This window comes from Dicentrarchus labrax, unplaced genomic scaffold, assembly GCF_905237075.1.
Source record: "Dicentrarchus labrax unplaced genomic scaffold, dlabrax2021, whole genome shotgun sequence".
Classification (NCBI taxonomy): Eukaryota; Metazoa; Chordata; class Actinopteri; family Moronidae; genus Dicentrarchus; species Dicentrarchus labrax.
Window position 1 is genome coordinate 13,695,817 of NW_026136710.1, and position 22,991 is coordinate 13,718,807.

Genomic DNA, 22,991 nt, shown 5'->3' on the forward strand with positions numbered 1-22,991 from the left:
CGATTCTCATTATCAGAGCAATTCGATGATGAACAACAACACTAATTCCCTGCCTGTGTTTCTCTCTCATGGCACTTTCCTTCTCAGTTTTCTTTATTTTAAATCAAGTGTATGCTTATAAACACCATACATTATGTTATATAAAATATAATAAAACTAACTAGAATCAAGCTTAGATGAAGGCCTGGGTATTCATAACAACATGTGGCCTACAGTATGCCCACACTCCCTCCCACTGGGACTGGGGTTGGCTAAGGGGACCACATTTTCGCATGTCGCTTGTAAAAACTGAATTTGCCTGTTTGTTCATAAATCCTCTTGTGGCTTTCTCTTCCTTGGGCTCACACCGACCAATTATTACACTTCTCCTTGCATCCACCCTCCATCACCCTTTGTATGCCTCCCACCAGTGTCCATTCTCCATTTTTCTTCTTCTCTCCTATTAACACCCTCCTGGTGGGTCATTAATGTGTGATTGTGTGTTTTTCTCCAGAGAAGGAGAGGAGAAAAAGGGGAAAAATCTGGCAGGAAAAGCCCTGCCTCATTAACGCTGGTGCTGGCTCATGGCAGTAGCATGTGCATACACACACACACACACACACACACACACACACACACACACACACACACACACACACACACACACACACACACACTTGTGGCACACACACAACACACATCACAGATATGGACACAGACACAATCACCATCACCTCAATTTGGTCCCATAGTTATTAAATATATTTCTCCTAGTTTATGCATATGGGAACACACACACACACACACACACACACACACACACACACCTGTGCTGTGTCCTTACTGCGCCTAGAGTTGGTGATTACGTCCCGTTTTCCCTACAGAGATGAAAGGAATCGGGCAGAGGATAAGCAACGAGGGATGGCAACTGATTGAAAGATGAAGGAGAGATAGCAGAGCTGGGGAATTTGCTGAGATGGCTCTGAGCAGCAATTTACACCTTTCTCATTTGATAACCATCAAATAAGATGAGCAGTGGAAGAGACGAAGTGAAGGGAGACAGAGGATTGACAAAAGCCAGGGAATGTGCTAATTAGTGTTTGAGGAGCTTATTTTCACAATGTATTCCCTTTTAGAGCTTTGATTATCTGCTTAATATTGTAATCAGATTATCAGCCTTTTAAATCATTCTGCTTTCAAACTCCCTAAAATGTCAAGGACTAATGTTTGGTGATTGTAGCACGGTTGGAAGTGAAGTGTTTCATCCACAAGTCACAGTGCCAGCAGGATACCAAGACACACAGTCATTATTTCACCAGTGAAAGGACCTCCGATTAGTGGCTGGTTACGTGCCAGAAAAGCTGGAGGAGAAATATAACATCACAGCCACAACACAAATGTGCTGGCACTTTATAAAATGATGGATTATGAAACATCTCAATCTTTTACTTGAATTTATATCTTTTTTATGTTAGGGAGTTTTAGAGAACCCCAAACTGAATGATCTGCTCTAAAAACCATCTGTAGTGTGATTATAACCGAGAAAGCCTTGGGTCCTGTCCCAGGAAAAAGCTTCCTGCCACAGTTTTTGGACTAAGATATCATCTCAAAACACCAAACAGAACATTGCTTTACTTTATACAAGCTTCCATCTTCCATCAGTTTTACTTTTTTGTGGAAGGCTCTGATATCCCAACTACACACATGCAACACACATGAGTGTTGTTCTCATGATATTACACGTTTTTTAATTAATCGTTTAGTGTTTAAAATGTCAGAAAACATTAGAAAATGCCCATCGCAATGCCCAAGGTGAATGCTACAAATTGCTTATTAAGTCCAAAACTCAAAAGATATTCAGTTAACGATGATATGAAACATAGAAAAGCAGTAAATGTTTTGCATTGCTGCTTTATAAAATCACTTGAACCATAAACTGGTTCTCAAAATTACTGGTGATTAATTTTCTTTCAATCATCCATGACTTTTTTGACTCTTAATCAAAAACATTTCATTGTTTGCTTCAGAGATGAAACTGGTGGATAACAGGAAAGTGTGGTTGGATGAAGAGATGAAGGCTCTCATGTACAGTTAAAAAAAGCAGGTGCTGAGGGACCCTTCATGAGGTAATGGGCTTTAGCAGGTATCATGTACTTGCAGCTCTGCACATTAGTTCCAGCTATCGCCCTGCTGTCACATGTCATACTCTTCTTTTTCTACACCAACAACTGTACAGCTGCCTCTATGCGCTCCAGTGAAGCAGACCTTCTATAAAGCTAATCTTTGCAAGGAATGAGCAGGTGTAAATATGGCTGATGTTTATGGCAGTTAAGTCTGTGTGTTATTCTGAAGTTATTTTAGAGCTTAACTGTTGACCTTTCTCTCACATAACTATTCCTAGGTAAGGTATTTTAGTTCTCATGAATGCTTTTCCCACTAATGCTATTTCTGACCCATCATGTTTAAACATTCATTTTACACCTGAAAGGCTGTTTGAGAGTGTAAGTAGCCTCTATGTAATATTAGTACTAACTTGTGTGTGGATGGCTTCAGGGTTGTTGGTGCCATAATGTTTGCATCTGGAAAAACATCTGCAAAAAGTGTGCGCTAATGAGTTGGACAAACATGCACAGACAATTAATGGAACGGTTAGGACCAGGTGGCACACAATAAACAGAAGAATCACAATCCCGTACCTCTCTCTCTCTCTCTCTCTCTCTCTCTCTCTCTCTCTCTCTCTCTTCAATTCAGTTCAATTCAAATTCAATTCAAAATGGGCTTTATTGGCATGAAAGTTTTTTAAAAACAATATTGCCAAAGCTAAAGTATTCAAATACAATACAATAAATCAACAATATATACATTATTATTATATGAACATTATATTAGTTATATACAGAGTGTGTGTGTGTGTGTGTGTGTGTGTGTGTGTGTGTCTGTGTGTGTCTGTGTGTGCGTGTGCCTCGATCACTCACTGTCCCTCAGGTTGTGGCATGTTAATATATACTGGGCAGCAAGGTGTGCCCGCTCTGCTTCTCCGAGGACTATTTTTAATTTGAACATTCTCTCTCTGTTGTGAAGAAGCATGCATTGACTGAGATGTCCGTTTGTCCAGCTATTTCTCTACCAGAGTGAGAGAGCAGGACAGACAGCCAGAGACAAGCAGTCAGAAACATAGGCAGTGTTACAGGAGGAGAGAGGCTCGTTGAGACAGGCATTGGCAGGGACAGAGATAGACGTAGAAAGAAAGGTTTAATTTTTGACTGCAAAGGAGATAGCAAAGAGAAGCTCCTGCATGTTCAAAGGAGACGCGAAGAGAAGAGCAAAGTCTCTGTTCTCTGAGAAAATGTAAAAATGCATGTGTGAATTTTGATGAAAATGAAAGATGAAACTCATCTTCTTTCCACGTCAGTTTCTCACATAAACTTTGTTATTCATGTCCCATCTCTCCTCCAACCTTACAACTTCTATTTCCTTATATCCACTCAGCACTTTTTTGTGCTTCTGACAGAGCTGTTTCAAATAGAAGTAGCAATAATATGAATGTAATCTGGGCAGGATAAAGCAGGTTTTTTAGGGTATTATTTTATTACCAAGAGTAACTGTATGCAAAATGTGACACCAAGCAGCCAAGTTTTACAACCTTAGGTTATCAGGACTTTTCCTTCTCATAATGACCTGATTTCCTTTCCAGCAACAAACAATGATCTTTTCCAGAGAAGACCAAGGTTTAACTGACATACCTTTCTGGAATTAAGAAACTATTTCCTTTGTAGATAAGAAGAAGACATGAGAAGAAGAAAAATACAGTAACAGGGTATGAATATGGCCAGAATATCAGTTGGATTGGGTGTTTAGTCTAACAAAAGTCTCAAGTTAGGAAAACTAGAGTAACACATAGGAAGAGAAACCCTTCAAAGGCAAACCTCTTGGTTAGACACACTGTCCTCCCTATGGTTTTAGAGCCAGAGGCAAAAGTTAGACACTCTGACTCTCCTGTTTTTGTGCCATTTGGTGTCTATGTGGAGATCATTTATCCAGATCTGAACAATATGCAACAGGAGATGCAGCATGCAGTCAGCTTGCCCTACAGCTGAAGGAAGAGCCTGTTTTTCCCTGACAGCTGAGAGACATGCCCAGATAAGCTGCTTGTTGATTTGGTGTAACGTTGCCTTTGCTGTAGTTCACTGCTTTACTGGCTCATATAGCAAAGGAGGCCGTGCCTGCTCCCTACTTCAGCCAGTCATCAAAATATGGGAGGAATGCCTGGCCAGTAGCTGTGAGAGGGCCACTACCAAACACCTCATTAATATTAGAGAAGAACCCGCAATGCTTCACAAATACCTGGAGCTGCAATCGCAAGATCACCCTTAATTGTTCGTTGGAGAGAAGGATGGAAAACAAGCCTCTGGCAGTCTCCAACTGATGAGTATTGGAGAGCTAAATACCTCAGTTATGAATCCACCAGGAAAAAGCAATTAACAAAGAAGCAATGCTTACTTATCAGTAGATTGCAAGGGATGAAAAAGAACCAGATTTTCTTCCTGCCCACAGATTCTTAAGTTTTCATCTGCACAAATACACAATGCATAGAAAACAGATGCAATAATATAACACAGACACGAGAATACTCAAAGGTATCAGCATTCCTGGACACATAGTAGGGACATGATTAGTAGGAAGTGACATGCTGTAGATATTGTCTGCATTATGTCTCATTAATGCACGACTATGCAGCAGGCTCGACACATGCTGAAAGGATATTAGAACAGAGGACACAAGGCAGGGAAAGTGTGTCAGGTATGTACTGCGTTTGTGTCACGGTCAGGAGGCATGTTGCTGTCATTCCAAAGCCCAAAGATAGATAGAATTTGTATAGAATTTCTACTCATTTGTAGCCACTTCCTCAATCCTATCTATCTATTTATCGCAAACAGATTTATGGATTGTTCTTATTTTGTTTTCTCTGTCAATTCCTCTACAACACTGCTAATGTTGAGCGCTTGGCACGGACAGCAACCGACAGGCAGAAGAAGTGCCAACTGCAAACCTGAAAAACACTTTAAATATTGCACAACAATTATAAGTATGGCTCTCGATTCCATTCCTCAGAACAAGGAGCCCTGCTGGTTTTCATTCCAGCTATTTAACCGGGGACTTTTTGTTTTGTTGTGGACTAGACTTTTTAAACAAGTGTTTCACTTATTGATATTTTCAGTAGCGAGGGGGAACTATCCAAGTTTAATGACCACATATTCTGAAAAAAATTGTCAAATATAGATAGATAGATCTGTTTCATTAATAAGAGAAGATGATTCTCCTCAGTATCAGAGTGGACACACGCCCCTGAACACACACACACAAACCACACACACCTACTTCTACTGACTAGCATGCTGATTTCCCCACTGATCTCAACTTATGCACCTGGCCTGCTCCAATTTATCTTCGCTCTCTTACTTTATTTAACTCCTTGTTCACTCTCTCAGTCTCAAACTTTCTGTGATTGCATTTGAATTTGTTTGTCATCCTTATTTGTTATGTAATAAATATTATTTTGGTGATCCCACTGACCTTTTGTGAAGCTCCACCATCAAGTCAAAATCTAAACATTGCGGGTCACCATAATAACAGGCATGCCCCCAGGTGAAAGAACTCATTTTATTTTAATGACCACTGCAGTCTGCTGTACCACTAATAATTAGACTCAGCAATGAGATGTACAAGTTTTTCTACATCAGTCTTCGACCTTCAAAAAAAAAGATGTTTGGTGTGATGAGTAAACACTGCAGGGCCACCTCTGCCACAATAACAGGGTTCAACAGTCCAAAGGCTATTACCTTAAATTGCATCTTTGCCTCTTTTGAGAGCCTGCAATCAAGAAGGACAACAACCAAACACACTATATACCATATTATATGCAGCCTGATGCAACTGACAAATGCTGCTGCCTTAGAAACAAGATTAGAAAAAATGAGGATATATTACCATGCTTTAGCTTATTGATTAAAATTGTCATCAGCAGGAGGACAAGGTTGGGTCAAGTTTTATTGAACCCAGTCATGGATTTCTGTGATTTATTTTAGTAACCATTTTCACTTTTCTTTCTGTACATTTGTTGTCATAGGCTTTCCCTGTGATGCTGTCATCAAATACAACTCTAAACTGAAGAAAGACACCCTGCATATGTTTTTAACTACTACACTGTAGTTCTGTCTTGACTGGGTCCAGGTGCAGGCCAGGGGAGGTCAGAGCACAGACTATTGATGAGATGGCAAAAAGCAGAGAAAACGCTGATGCTGCATCTGAGAGGAAAATAGATAACATTGACAGGGGAGTGTAACTCCCCTCGGTCGATTATTAAAATGGGAGAAAAGCTGTGTGTGTGCGCAGTTCCTGCTGACGGCGGGTCAGACTGGAGAGACTTGGGGTCACAGATTAACAAGGATAGATGTCTATCTATCTATCTATCTATCTATCTATCTATCTATCTATCTATCTATCTATCTATCTATCTATCTATCTATCTATCTATCTATCTATCTATCTATCTATCTATCTTCTTAACTTAGCTTTGATCATCTGAGGTGCACCTGTCATCTCTATGGGTTACCTGGGGGTTTATGGGTACCATGGGTTTAATTGAAAACTTAACTGCCATAAACACACACACAATTGAGTACTGTCCTGCGTCAGTGTGGGGAATAAATAGACTATCACTATGCCAGAACTGAAGCACGGTGCAAATGTGTGTGTATGTGTGTGTCTGTGTGTGTGCACTGGTAAGTTCCTGCTGTGCTGATTTCAGCAGGAACAGATGGTCCTGCCAGGGCTCTGCCGAGGCTCCACAGTCCATAGTCTGTGAGAAGACTTGTGAATGTGCGTACAGTGTGTGTGTGTGTGTGTGTGTGTGTGTGTGTGTGTGTGTGTGTGTGTCCTGCTGATTTCCTCCTCAGCGTTCCCTCCATTAACCTGCCGCACATTTCCTGGTACTGAACCTATTTTACATACTACACACACAGACAAACTGACACTGATTGTTGCAGTGTAAGTGATATCCTATGTGGTCTTTGGCCTACTTGTCCCTTCCATTGACACTTAACAGCTTAATCCTGCTTGAAAGGCTCTTCACTGCTAAGCTCATGTTTGCCAACACACAAAGCTGTCACACCCGCACCCTTTAGTGCATGTGTGTGTTTGTCCGAGCAAGTTTGTCCACATATTTAACTGGCTCTAAATGCACAATTACATACCAACTCCAGCTGTTAAGTTTAAGCTAAAAATTGGTGTGGGTTTTCGCTGGATCCTACTGACACTATTACTTAATAGTAATTAAATACGCAAAAAACACAAATAAATAAATAGCAAATAATTCTGACACATACACTGTATGTTGTGAGCACATGAGGACAGCTAGGGTTGTCCAGATGTGGACTAATTCCCTAATGGGCTTCTGCTCTACAACACACACTAGCAGACAAGCTGGCAAACACGCACATTGTACACACAGGTGCACACACACACACACACACACACACACACACACACACACACACACACACACACATTGGAGTACTGCTTGGTATCCCTGTGGTATGTCCATTCTCTATTTATCTCTTTCTGTCCATTTTCATTAATAAAAGCAATAGTGTGTGTGTGATGGGTGGTGGTAGATGAGCAGATTAGTGAGATGTATTATGAAAGCAAAATCACACTGAAGTATCAAGTATTTTTAAGAAATTAATTTTAACAGGATGGACTCTGGATGATGCAATCTTACATTTTGGGCATTAATAAACATAGAACAACTTCAGTGTCTTGGGAGAGTGTGCTTGCTATTTGTCAGTGTTTTTTCTAATTTTCACTCTCTTTAGTTGTTGTCTTGCCTGTCTGCTTCTCGGCTCTCTGTTCAAACAGCAGAGAAAATCTCTTGAATGCAGATTGCTTCTCCCTTCAGTTGAAATGACTGAATTCATGGACTTTGCCATCTATCGATTTCAGGCAAAATTCTGCAGAAAAAAAGTTGCTTTTCTGTACTCAGCTATTGTTCCAAATGCAGCTCACTAGTAATACTGTTGACTGTGCACTTTGATTCACAGATAAACAAAGTAAACAGGTTTGTATACTAATTCTGTCTGATAGCAGTATTCATAAAATGTGTGCTACATTAGGCAGCTTCATTTTCTCTCCCAACCCCCCTACTTCTTCATCTGCACTGCTTTAGCAGGAGCTGATCAGTGACTCCATTCATTCCAGGTCAATTTGGGCAGTGTGCTCGATATGGCCGTTTCATTACGCACTTCCTTCCTGTCTGTCTCTGCGACTCAGGGGAGAAGACAGAGGGACAGGGAGGGAGAAAGGAAGGAACAGGAGGAGAGAGAGAGGAGAGGAAGGGGCGGGATTGATGGGGGTGTACAGTGGGAGAGAGGGAGAAAAGGCGTAAGGGAGGTTAGAAACAAAAATAAGGGTAGAAATGAACAGATTGAAGGAGGTAGGAAAAGTTTACAGTATGTGGTAAAGAGAGGGTGAAAAGAGAAGTGCAATATAACGTGTGTTTGGGGTGAGAGAAAAGATTTAAATGTGACGAATTTAGAGAAGAAAAATTGAGCCATAAGATGGACGTTCATGGCTCAAGAAAGAGAACGAGGGAGGAAAAATATTGGAATAGTGAAGAACAAGAACTGCGAAGGAAGAATAGCAGAAGAAACTAAGAGGTGGGGACAGGAAGGAAGGCAGGAGAGGCAGGGGGATGAAGGAACAAGGGAAAGGATGTGAAGGGAACAGAGGGTAAGAATAGAAAGGAGGGATGAAGAGAAGTGAAGGGAGACGAGAAGAGCTTGGGAAGCCATGGCTGAAATGATTCATTCAACAAACTTTACCTAGCCACAGAAACAGGACTCCTCAATAATTAATAACTACTTATTATGAATGACTGTGTCTTGACTGAGGCAACACATTTAATTAATTAATTTACAGATTAAAGACTAATTCCAATTATTTTAAAGCTGAGATTCCTACATTTGAAATATATTCATTAATTTTTTTTCAATAAACAAATCAAATAGCTCAAAAACACATTTTTACGCGCTAAGCTGCGAATCAATAAGGATCAGTTATAAAAAAATATGTGATTACGCATATTATAGAAAGCACACACGCCCAGAAACATACAAACACCTCATAGTGACCCACATGCTACATACACATATGTGTGATAACACCCTTCTGCAGCTGACATCTGACAGCTCACTCTGTTTATCAGTACTTTTTCAAGCACAAGCTTTTTATGAAATTACTCTGCCTCCTCTCTTCATCTTCCTTCTTTTTCAATAGCCTCCCTCCTCTTTTGTGTGTGTTTTTCCAAGGTTCAATTGTAACACTCATGGCCACTAACAAGCAAGAAAACTGTAGAAAACAGACAAAAAGAAAAATCACCAACTCTGTCCCCAGGTTTAGTGTTTCTCAGCAATTAGGTCACTTATTTTACATCAGCGCTTAATTAAACTTAAACCAGAACATTGTGACTCACAAACTCCATCTCCTCCGCTTTTAGATTCTGGCATGCTAGTGTTTATGCGGCTGTGTTTGTGTGCAAGGAAAACATTAGATTGCAACAAAGCTTGAGACAAAGGAGGAGAAGACGAGTGAGAAAAGCCTCAACTTTTCCCCTTGGGATTGGTCGCCATGGCTACGGAAGCATTTTCAGCTGAACGTGGGACAAACATAAGGAAGAGTGAGAGAGATACGCACAGAGAGACAGTCAGAGAGAGAAATAACATGGCTGCACTGAAATGCTGCCATGAAGTGTAGATAGATGTAGATGTAATGTAGATAGAAAATTAAACAGTACTTAAATTAAAAAAAAAATAAGACTAGAATAGAAATGATTGCAAAGTATTGTACATTATAATTTATCAGTGTATGTTTAATTTCAACCTGACTGCCATATGTGCTAACCATTCAGGATGCAATAACAAAAACACATCTGCCATGTACAGAAGTGCAGCTTGGTAACCACAAGACACTTGATCTCCAACAGAAAACACGTAAGGCGGCAGGAAAAAGCAGTGACCCAATACGCACTCTATGGACTCTAATGGAAAACAGAGACCAATGAGAACAAACAGCATCAAGAGACTATAACATCTCATCTTACAACCAGACAATCAGACTCCATCTATATTTCAAAAGCTACGGAAAACTGTGACAATGGGCCTTCATGAACCAAGATTAGTGGAGGGCACCTTTAATGAGAAGCAGGGCACATAGAGATCATGTTTCCTTGCTGGCAGGCTAAGTACAGTATCACCTGAGGGCAATTTGTCTGAATTCGGTAACAAACCTTGAGGAAAAGTAATTGCACTTTGCATTAATTCCAGTTTTCTTAAATGTCTCAGAATTTAAGCGAGTTTAACCGAAACCCTGATTTGTAGTTTGTCTTTTTAAATGAGCTATATGTACGAATGTTAGCTTAAAACACTGCAAAATAAGTAAGTACTAAAATTATCAACAGAATGTGAAGAAATAACAGCTTTGATACTATTTCAAAAACATCTATGAATTATGTTGTAGAGATATCTTCTGAGGTTAGCCTGCTAACCAGCTAGCCCTGGCCCATCCTATCTCGTAATACCACTATGTACCTCAAGAGGCGATAGTGAGTCACTGTAGCATCCATTCTGCCCTCACTCCAACATGAGAGGATGAAGAAATAGCGATGCTGTGGTGATGATGATGTGGACGTCCAAACTTTCTGGTGATATGCCGCCTCCAATAGGTTTGGAATATGAATTTGAGGGCGGTGGACGATTCTTACATCTAGCTCCTCTAATGGACACAGTGCCGTCTTTTATTTTACACAGCATGTCATCGTGGGGTCTGATTGATCAGCAGCCACAAGCATTAATCAAGCAAACTATCTATCACATAACTCTCTTTCAGATGCTTTGAAAACAACCGATTATATTGTGCCATGACTTTGAGATATTTTTGCTTGTATCAGCAGTTTGCTGACGATTTATATATGTTTCATGAATGTGGGCAGAAATTGTGCTCAAAACGACTGTCTCAAAATTTCTCTGCAATATGTTTGTCAATATTTGCATAAAGTACAGCCAATGTTACTGGTGATGAATTATTTATGGAGACTAAAGGGAAGAGACTTGTAAGGACTGGTTCTGCTTGACAGTGTTACTATGGACCAACTAAATGTGTGTGTGTGTGTGTGTGTGTGTGTGTGTGTGTGTGTGTGTGTGTGTGTGTGTGTGTGTTTGCATTTGGGGGGGTTGAGTGAGTGTCAGTGAGAGAGCATGTGAGCAAAAGAGAGAGAGAGTGATGCGCTCTGCTGCGCTCACCGGCAAAGTCACTGCTTTCTCAAGGACACTGCGGCTAAGGGGCAAGAAAAGAGAGAAGGAATGACACACAGGCACGAGGAGCAAGAAGGAGGCAGAAAGAAATAAAGATGTTTAGTGATGGGAGGCTGAGCAAGATAAAGAAATAGGGAAAGAAAACAGAAAGAAATGAGAGTGGAGGAGGCAGCAGATGAGAAAAGTGTGAAAAAAGAGAGGGGAGATGGAAAGCAGGGGGGCAGTTGTTGGTAAAACACAACAATATACAGTATGCGAGGTAACCAGGTTATTACCCTGAACCTGTTGAACACAATACAAACCATGTCACTATCAATTCGATTAATTTAATCAATTTTCCTCTAAAATCTGTTTAGAAATTGTGAAAAATGCATATCACAGTTTACCAGACTTCAAAGTGACATCTTCAATTTATAGTGATATAGAACAGAGAGAAGCAGCAATTATACTAATATCTCATCAAAGTTGTTGTCAATTAATGTTTGTATGGATTTTCTGTGATTCTGTGATTCATCGACTAATCCTTTCTGCAGCACTAATAGAAACCAAACTGACTTAACACCAACAAGCCACCTCAGACAACACAGAGAGCCCACTGAGCGGCAAGCAGCAGCGGACATGTTATAGTTAAGTTATGCACACGGTGGAGCAGAGCAGTGGAGCAGCATTTTCTGCCTGGTTCAGTCTCACCAGCGATCCACTAAAACCTCTACAGCAATCAATTATTTACACATAAACACACACACGCAGACCCCAAAACACTCCCACAGAGATGATAGTGGGTAAGGCCACAGGGTGAATTGCATAAAAGCTACTTTACATACATAAGTAGGCAGTTTACCAAAGCAGTGAGTGAACTCTGCAGCCACTCGGACCACATCCCCTAACCAACTGTGATCAAACAAATGTGTCTAACCTAAAAGCATCCTCAGCGTGTACAGTGTTTCTCATTGGCTTTGGCTCAATTATTTCTTTTTTTTCAAATATATTTTTGCTTTTATTGATAGGACAGCTCAAAATAGACAGGGAAGGGGTGAGAGAGAGGGGGTGACATGCAGCAAAGTGTCTCAGCCTTGGTACACATGGTGCCAGCTCTACCAAGTGAGCTACCAGGGTGCCCTGCTTTGGCTAATTTCTTGAATGAGAATTATTTCTTTCAAAACAATAAGTTAAAATCTCTGAACAAAGTAATTTGTTGTTCACAATAGATTTTAATGTCCCATTCATTCAAGCAAAATGCACATGGCTTGCTGATCAAGATTGATGAGTTGATTCTTAGTGAAAATGTGAAACTCTTCACAACTTCTAATTATTCTTCCATAGTTTGAGACATCAAATGTAAAATTATGTCATATTGTGGCAACTTTTCTGTTCACTGTATATAACATGAAAGATCAAACGTGATTTTTTTGACACAAAAAGCTTTTCTGCCAACATTTGAACATTGATGGTGTGCTGTTAACATATAGGAAAAAAGACAGATGTGTATTGGTATTCTCTTTTTTTTCTCAGTAGACATACACTTGCTACACATATGTCTGAAAATGGCTCTAAACATCTGACTCCTCTGACATCTGTAACTCTCAACAAAAAATATCTCTGGCTTGATGGTTTTCTTGGGAAAATTTAGCACAAAGTACAGAATTCCACATGAACTCAGACTGGATATGGGAAATGCACATGAACAAACACACACACACACACACACACACACACACACACACACACATAAAAAAAAACACACAAACACACACACAAACACAAAACAAATAACACAAAACACACACACACACACACACACACACACACACACACACACACACACACACACACACACACACACAGACAAACCCACAGTCTTGGGCTCAGCAGGGGTGGTAAACCAAGCCATCTCTGCTACAGGGCTTCTCTTGTTTTCTGTCTGATTTTGCCACTCTGTAAACAATAAGCCACCAATCCTTCAGCAGACCTTCATGTTCAGAGCGCAGACAGAGCGCAAGATACTATACAGAGATATTTAGACGGAGATAAGGAAGGATTCCGTTATTCATTTCACTCACCTCCCTCTGTCCTCCCTATCTGTTGATCTGCCCACTTCTTTTTCAGTGTCTGTCAGCCACTATGTCTGTCTGGAGTCACAGTGTCAGAGCAGGCAGGGTTCAGTACCTGAGAAGATAAAAGTTCAGAGGTCAGTTAACATCAGTACGACAGCACTTAAGGATCATTTTCAGCTTGACTAAGAAAACAGTTTTTTAAGGCCAGAGTGAGAGGGGAAAGAGAGAGCTGAACATACAGTGAGTGCTTGAATGACTAAAACCTCCATTAGGCACTCTGGCAAGTGCATCTTTAATCTCTGTGCAATAGGAGTAATTATTTTGCATTCAAGTATGACTGATTCCCTTATGTGCACAGCAGACCCTCATTGTTACAGTATATTTTTTCTCCGCTCCTTCGTGCAAACATCAGCAGAAAGGGAACTAGAGAACCAGTGAGGGCAGAGAGGACAGGCACAGGGAACTAGAGCCAAGAAAAATAAAAAAGCATGGATAAAAGAGAAGTGTAAAAGATGACACTGTAAGAAAGGAGAGAATCTGGAGTAAAGTCAAGACTATTTGTGGAAGACACAAAAGCGTACAAACACTCACTGACTAGAAAATTGAGACTCTGCCCTGCAGAGGAAGTGGGCCCTCCCTTCCCATTTGCATGGGTCGCTATATAAATATATACAAGCAAAACCAGTTCTATAATGCACTGCTGACCCATTCTTCTATTATATTTCTGGAACGACACAGTAAAGTTGCTTACTTCCTTTCATTGCTATGGAAGTCTGATGTACAACTACACCGCAGCACCTGTAGTTTTCACCTTGAAACTAGCTCATATAGCCTCATTTATCAACAGAAAAGTTGTTTAAATATTTAGATTTCCTGCTACTCTCAATTGAAACCTTTACCTAATTACCATTTGTGGGGTTTGTATACACAACATTATAAAATGAATGCATGACTCATGGCTCAACGTAAGTTTTGCGTTTAGATTCTTTGTGGCAAAAACCCCCCAAAAAACATGCAGCATCGAATTTAGATAGAGAGAGGAAACTGCCCTGTGAGAGAATGCTTTATTAATTTTTAAATGTCACTTTCTTAACATTAGTATAATTAGGTTGTGGTTTGTATATAGACCACTGTGTCCTTTCTTGTATTAGCTGAAACATCTTTAGGCACGATTAATTGATGAACCAGTTAGAGTCATTAAATAATCTTGTTGGGTTTAATTTGTACTATTGTAAATCGATAAGAACAACCCTAATAGCTTGACTACCGGGAGTTATAGAGATATCTACTTTGCTTCAGTATTTATGAAAAACTCAGTGAAACCACAATTATCCAAACAGACCACGTATGGTACAGTGTATTACAATGCATAAAACACAACCCTGTCAGATACTATGTAATTACACGTCCCTCCCCACATAGCGAAGTCTGACAGTGATGATCCTGACAAACTGGATTCAACAAACAGCGGTGCACCCTCCTACAAATATGAGACGCTGCAGTCACACGGCCAAGAAAATCAAAGCAGAACAAATCTGCAGTATTTACTTTGTGTGGTTTGAAGAAGTGGTCACACCTTGGATAATAGAGCATAACTGAGGTGGGTGTTGGTTGGTGTAATGTAAATGGTGTCATGATAATGTCATGGTTCTGCAGGACAAACTGGTTCCCAGTCGCATTCTGATTCTATTCACGACTCCGACATGCACGCATATGTGCAAACACACACTTCAGACTTATGCACACAGTGTATGGTACACACACATCCAATTTTCCTGTGGAACTTGGTGTGAGCTGTGTAAAACATGGCAAAATACTGTGTTTTAATCTTTTATTTGTAACACTTTGGAGAGTAGGATAACTGGCACACAAGATGTGATGGGGGTGGGTGGGTGGGGCATACAAAATTGAGTTTGTTGAGAGTTGCAGAGAGTGCTGACGTTTATCTTGTGTTTTGATGAAAGCTCATACAATAAACAAGAATACACTATTCTGCATTTTATATCTTGGACAGTGACTTAAATCTATGACTGGTACAGTAAACAAATATGGGTCCTTGGAAAGCTAAGCAAGATGTTAAATAGGACCTTGAGTCCTTTAGTCAGACAAACTACCAAAAACCATACACAGCAAAAAGTACATCATTACAAGCAAATTAAAAAGAGCACAGACAGACAGCAAGTGCAAAATCCATTTTTCAAGGATAAGATTGATCATCATTTAAACATGTTAGTCAGTTTTAGTAAGTGTAGTTTGATACAAACAAATATTACAAAATGTGCATCATATTCAATACGGAATTGACATATGAAACTGACCGCACACAAAACCACTGTATAAAACCACACTGAATTCACAGATGTTAATATAATATCTACAAATAGTCTCTATCTAGTTATTTTTCACAGAAAATTTGGCATATGTGTTAGGCAAAAATATGGCATTTAGATTAGGCCCTTTAAATCCATTTTCACACCTCTAACAGGCATGGTGAATCAGTTTAAAGATGGACAGTATAAAAAAACATCATGTTATGGATATGTATTTCTTCTCTCTGTAGCAGAGTCTACAGGGGTTAATGGAGACATACTGTCAGATAACGGTCTCCAGTGACCGACATGCGTTCTCAATAGAGTGCTCATGAGAAAGAAAAATAAACCTACAGCCGACAGCATTATTTAATTTGCCTATCCTTCACATCTCATTTGGAAACCATTACTGATGGTGAGAAATAAGAAGCTAGGTGTCAAACTGAGAAGCAACGGTGCAATGAAGCATAAACAAAGACATCATTTTATGCTACAGAGGTGGTATAAGAACCTGACTCAGTGCATAAAACACAACCTGTGAGAAATTAAGCTTGTTAGTGACAGATTGCCAGTGTCACTGATAGTCATTTCTAATCAGAGAAGCTCGGCAAACTGTTACCAAAACCACACATTTGCAAACATATAAAAGGTACACACCAAAAACATGGAAACATTCCCCCCATTAAACACACTAAAATGACCAGTCTGTCCAGCTGTACATTTACCAAGGTCAGGGTTGGGCTTGCTGCTCCATATGCTGCATGAGACCCCCTGCCTGATGATGAAAACAGGCAGAGTACTCACTATCTAGCTCTTTGAATAAACTCTGAGTCACCCTGCAGCCATTAAGCTATTCATTTCCACTTCACTGCACAATCAACTGCAAACACAAAAGAGTGGTGGATGTTTAAAGCAAACAGGAACTTCTAGATCACTTAATGTTTTCAAATCTTCTTAAAACAAAAGAACTGAAAACTTATGGGCATACTGTAACACTACTGCAACTGGTGCTCTACAATGATAGCCATTTAAAATATGCATTAACATAAAAACGGAAAAAGTAAATTGTGCTGTCCTTCTTGTCCACTTTATGCCCAATTTAGCTTTTAAAAGATTTCCATGCTGTTAAAATAACCAGTGCTACCAATTTTGCTTCAATTACGTTGTGCTGCATAGATTTGTTGTTTTTTAAACATCATAACAAGTGAACCTCTCCTACCTCAAGTTTTCTCAGTAGATCTCTATCTATCTATCTATCTATCTATCTATCTATCTATCTATCTATCTATCTATCTATCTATCTATCTATCTATCTATCTATCTATCTATCTATCCATACAGTACAGTGTGTTGGTTATCTAGATGTTATCTTCTGTTAAATTACAATGCAATAAGGTGACACTGTTGATTTTATTTTGTGTCATCAAGAAATGCTACTTCTTTAATACTTTCTGAAGCATTGTATTAATATTGCAATCAGTGTAAATGTTGCCATTTAGATTTTCCTTGAGCCTCAGTGAGATTGACATATCATGAGAAGCACATTAGTTGCTCTCACTGTGAAACACCAGTGTGCTTTCATAAAAATATAATAGAAATTTCATTTACTTCTACATTTGTTTTGCTATTTAATTTCTGAAATAAAATCAAAATGACAATCCCTTTTTAATATTCATGCACTCTAATAGTAATTATGATGTGAGAGAGTATCCCTAACCTCATTCTCAATTTAAAAATATTACATGTAATCCTAATCCAGATAATCTTCATTATAAATCATTTTCATTACAGTGATGCACTTGCATACACGCTTCCAATTTGTATGCATCTAAGAATATAAAGGACAATTTTCTAAATTAATTCAGAGACCAGTGCAAGTATGTATATTCATGTGTGTGTGTCTGTGTATTTTCTAGCCTGATGTGCCGTAACCAGACAGATATAAAACATACACAGGCGTGCAACCACAAATGCTGCACAGAAATATTGCAGTACATAGAGACCCACTTGCCTAAGAGGAACAAAGCCCTCGCTTAACCCACAAATGCACACCTGTGTACTACTAGCACACACACAAATATGCATGGCACACACATGCACAGACACACACACACAAGTTGTTGAAGCCCTGGAATTGGTCAGTATATATGGCAGGCTGGCCCATAGATCTACACTGACTTAGCCTTGGCTTTAAAATTCCAATCAGGAAACAACTAGAGGGTGAAGGGTGAGATGGGTTGCGGCTGGATGGAGTGTGGGTGAGGTTGCCAGGTGAAAACAGTATGAAAAAGAGATAGAAAGACCTGTTTTTTTTTTTATAAAATATATGTTTGCATCCCTTCCAGAGCCACAACAGTTTACAGCATGAAAGAAAACATGGCAGAGGGTGAGAGATGAATATACAAGCCTAATGCACTGTGACAGAGGTGGAGTGTGAGGTTGGGAGACGGAACGTGGGAGGAAGCTGTGTAAGGAAGTGAAGATGTACACGAGTTTCATGGTTCAGCCTGTTGTTCCTCATTCTTGTGGGTCAGGAAGCTTTACTCTGCCTCCTTCCACTCAACAATAAAAGCAATTTAAGCTTATACAGATGTAGCCATTGCAGAGCAATTTACTCCTGACTGCATTTCTTTATTCCCAGGAGCAAGAGTAAGGGAAATCAAATACCTCTCTCTTGCAAAAGAAATTATCTAGTGACCAATTGAATAAACAAGATTGAGTTTGAGAATAAAGCACATATCTGTTTATGCCTAAAACATTATTAACAGTATTTGGCAATACTATAGGTTGATTCAAGAAACATTATAGAGATTTTTTTTAATGAATGCTACCACTGTTCACACACACACACACACACACACACACACACACACACACACACACACACACACACACACACACACACACACACACACACACACACACACACACACACACACACACACACACACACACACACACACACACACACACACTTGTATGTTTTATGCCCAAATTCTCTGAAGGCCCAAAGCCCAATTAGAAAAGGAACGATTTTAATTTAGAAAGGAAGACAATGTAATGCTTTTTCAGCACTGTATCTTTTCACTATTGATCAAAGGGCTCCTCTCCCCTTTGTTCTGCAAAAAAGAAAAAAGGCATCAGAACTCAGCAACATCCTGGTGCAGCAACTTTTTGCTTTGCAAAAAGGTTCCTTAAGGTATATGGACAGCCATCTAAATTCTGTTAGTTATTCAATTTATTTAAGCAAAGTTTGGTGCGACACTGAATTGGGGCTGAACGCAAATGTTGTTCTGGACTACACACTGATTCACACATCGATTCATGCACAAACTCTGCACACACGCGCACAGCCAGCCCTAGTCTTTGGTTGTGATCTGACATCTACAAAGACACCTCTGTTTCAAACATCACTAAAGACCCCCTCTATGTTATCCATACAGCTGCAGCAATTGGTGCGGGTTTGTGGGCACACTTGTGTGTCTAGGCGTAGGTCCCTAAAATCATTACTCACAAATTAGTCTATGTTAGGTGCTGAACAGAGGCTTAAATGTTTAACACTAAGCCATTCTGCAACAGAACACATATACACATAGGACCATATAGACAGTGTAAAGTGCCTTTGACACTAATGCAGCGTACAAGGCAAAACTTAGACATCCTGGCAAATAAAAGCTGACACACCAAGGTAAAAACATAAAAAACATATTTGGCTGTGTTCTATTTTGAAAATGTGCACTTTATGTTGTGATGTTACAGGAACATTTTGGTTGACAGCATAAAAGCAGGGCAATGTGATGCAGAAAAATATTGTATCATTATTTTATTGTTACGATAGCTGACAGGTTGTTGTGTATCTGTGGAAATTAAAAGAAGTCTTACGTAAGTCTTTTTATGTCGCAAAACTGTTATTCTAAGTATAGTGTTTAACTAACAATTAATCAATTCACTGATTACTTGATCGACAGAAAATTAATCAACAACTATTTTGTTTTGATCAGTTAACTGTGTCAGTAATTTTCTAGGAAAAATGCCAAACATTTACTGGTTCCAACTTAGGGACTGATTATTATTACCTGAGGATTATTATTGCCTCAACACAGTATTGCAGAATTTCTAGGACTCTAGCTGTATTGTCAAGACCAGCAGCTGTAGCAAGTGTTAACTTTGCATCAAGGTTAGCCACAGATGGCTAAATTGAGCTTGATAAAAGTTCTTTAAAATCTAGATTTGTACAATGAATTTTCCTGGTAGATCAGTCTGAACACTTCCATGGGAAGATATATTGTTTGTTTATTGTTATATTATTGTTTCATTAAATCTACAACAAAGCACAAATCTATCTGCCAGAGACGGGACACGAGTGTAATAAAAGTGGGAGTTCTCCTCTAAAGACAAAAGGTGAACATATGCCTGTCTTTTAGTGAAACATTGGGCTTATATGGTCTATTTGATGTCACATCTACCCTGCGGCTGCTTTGTATCTCCCTTGTGAAGTGTTTCATTTCATTCAATTAGGCATGCAAGTGTATGCAACCAACGAATGCAATTCGCAGTACTTTCCAGGTTTATAGACCGTGCTGCAGCGAGTTAATGCTGTGCTCACCCAGATCTATCAAATCAGCCTGACAACTGACAGAGCGCTCAAACAGGACAGGAAAAAGGCAGACAGACAGGAAGAGGAATAAGAAAAGGAAGTTTTGACTCCTTGTGCTTCTCTCACCCACTCTTGTATCAACACACACGAGTATATACATACACCAATTGAGAGAGAGTGACTAAGTCTCGCCCTAGGCTTCGTACAGTAGCTCTTAACAAACCCAAAGCCTTGCCCAATCATTTCCCTTCTCTCTAGGTTGCCATAGCTACAGCCTGCCTCCTTGTCTGTACTTTGGGAAGGGTGAGACTTTACCACTGTGTCTGTGTGTTTCTGTGTGTGTGTGCATGTGTGTGCATGTGTGTGTAACCCCATCAGATGGTGTCTTAACACTTACTATCTGTCAACCTTACAGTCACACTCCTATTGGACGTCTGAGACAGGAAGGTGTGAGATAGCAGAGAGGTGAGGTGCGCCGAGAGAAGGGAGGTTTGTGAAAAGATAACTGTAGTGTGGTGGATGCGATTGCTTGTGACCCCACACGTGTCTTCCCATTGAGCACCAACACAATGTCTAAAGAGCTACAACCTGGCTTCTCTTGTGGGGGAATATGGACTGTACATATATCAAAAATACATTATTCGGTATCAGCTGCTACAGTACAGTTGGTTTGATCAGATTAGGAGGTAAATTAATAATTTCTTAGACAAAAGAACATTAGCATAGTCTTAATTAGTGCTGAAATGAATAGTGGAGTAATTGATTAGTGGATCAACAGAAAATGAATGACCAACAATTTAGACAGATGAAGTAAAAACCCCAAACATAATCTGTTATAACTTACTGTCACTTTTGGGACTTTTCAGTACACATATAAATATAAAATTATACTTTCTTGAGTGGAGATATATTTATTTCTTATTTATTAAAGTAAAATGTTGTCTAAATGCAGCTTTCCTTAAATATAGTAGGTTAAAATGTTTTGACTGAAACACACTTAGGTATGAGCTTCTTAAACTTGAAGATTTGTTGCTTTACTCTGCTTTATATCCTCAGGTTTTAGTACTTTTGTCAGACTAAACAAGGAATTTGAAGACTTCAGCTTGAGCTCTGAGAGACTGTGATGGGCATGTTTTATTTAATTTTTTTCTAATGCTTTATGGACAGTGATAATAACAACAGTCATTGTAGTCCTGCTGCTAATAATACATAATATTTATCATTTTATCACATACAGTATTATAAATGTGTGGTTAAGCCTTGGATGTACTTGTTAGTCAATAGCCTCTATCTCTTGGAGTGTGTGTTTGTCATGCATTGGCGATTCCCCTTATGATAAGACAATATGCCAATCTGTTGAGATACAGTGATTTACTGTTTACCAAACAAACACTGTCAATCTGTACCGGGAGATGATAAGAAAAGAAAAGACCGGAAGATTTTTAGAAAACTCATTATGCCACTAAAATACAACAACAGAGTACAGCACTGTTTGTGAAGCTGTCAGTGGAGATGGTGAGAAAATTAGTGTGTGTGTGTGTGTGTGTGTGTGTGTGTAAGAGAGAGAAGGATAGAGAGTGTAAGAACACCCCAAGAGATTGCCAGCACCTTCTCATACTTCTGTAAACAGGACAGAAAAGTCAGGAGTGACAGAGATGGAACTCTGCACGTGTGCGCGCATGCTAAAGGGGTATGGGTGTCTTCAGAAGTGCGCTTCTCTATGCACTACACCAGATGTCACCTTGCAAGCACACAACACAGGTGTGTGTGTGTGTGTGTTTGTTTGCTATCAGGTAGATGACAAGAATGATAACACTTGAGGATCAACATATCACTAAAACTCCCACCATCTGCCTGCCAGTAGACAAATATAAACACAGTCTTCTTACACTGCTATTTCTTTATCTCCCTGCATCGCTCCACTTTTCTCTCTGTTCTCGCTCTCTGCAGTCTTGCCATCCATCATCATTAGGAGGCAAATAGATGACCTGTCTACACCTGCAACCACTCTCTGTCCCTTTACTCTCTGGAGAGAGGAGAGGAGAGGAGAGGAGAGGAGAGGAGAGGAGAGGAGAGGAGAGGAGAGGAGAGGAGGAGGTGAGAGGAGACTAAAGTGGAAGGTGAAGGATGAGGTTTTGGCCATTTAAGAAAGATTCAATAAAAGGAAAATGATGCAGACAGAATGAATGAAGCTGACGTCTTTTTATTATAATTCTTTAAATCGAACAATATTTCTGTAGAATTTACTGTCCATCTTCCCTCTCTGATGTAGAACTGATAATAATCAATACAGCAATTTACTGTATTCTCTTGTGATACATCATAGGCAATATCTCAATATGTCTCTTGTAATACAGAGCTATCGACGTGTCCTCTAATATACAACTGTTCTTTTTTGGCAATTTCACACTTTGCACTGATTAAACTGATCACCCTTTATCTGAGAGGATTCTTACGTAATGTAAACATTACCTACATAACCTATGGACAGGACTCACTTTAGCTGTGTCTGAAATCCTTATTTACTATAACGATGATTTACGCTCCTCCATTTTGTTCGAGTGTCTGAATCTGGAGTGTGAAATTTATGCACTACATAGTTCCCTGAACGATTCCTACAACGGAACAAATAAAAAGTTCAGCTAACAACCTTTCTGCTAACAATCCCACAATGCAATTTGTCATA

General features: G+C 39.5%; 1 protein-coding gene across 3 annotated transcripts in view; it reads right to left on the minus strand.

Annotated features, from left to right (window-relative positions):
• strbp (spermatid perinuclear RNA binding protein) overlaps window positions 1-22,991 on the minus strand; it is a 79,742-nt gene that overhangs the window by 39,612 nt on the left and 17,139 nt on the right. For all 3 annotated transcript variants that reach the window (XM_051413493.1, XM_051413490.1, XM_051413492.1), the window contains exon 3: window positions 13,406-13,511. The gene's annotated coding sequence lies outside the window, so the exon portion shown is untranslated. The remainder of the gene's footprint in view (window positions 1-13,405; window positions 13,512-22,991) is intronic.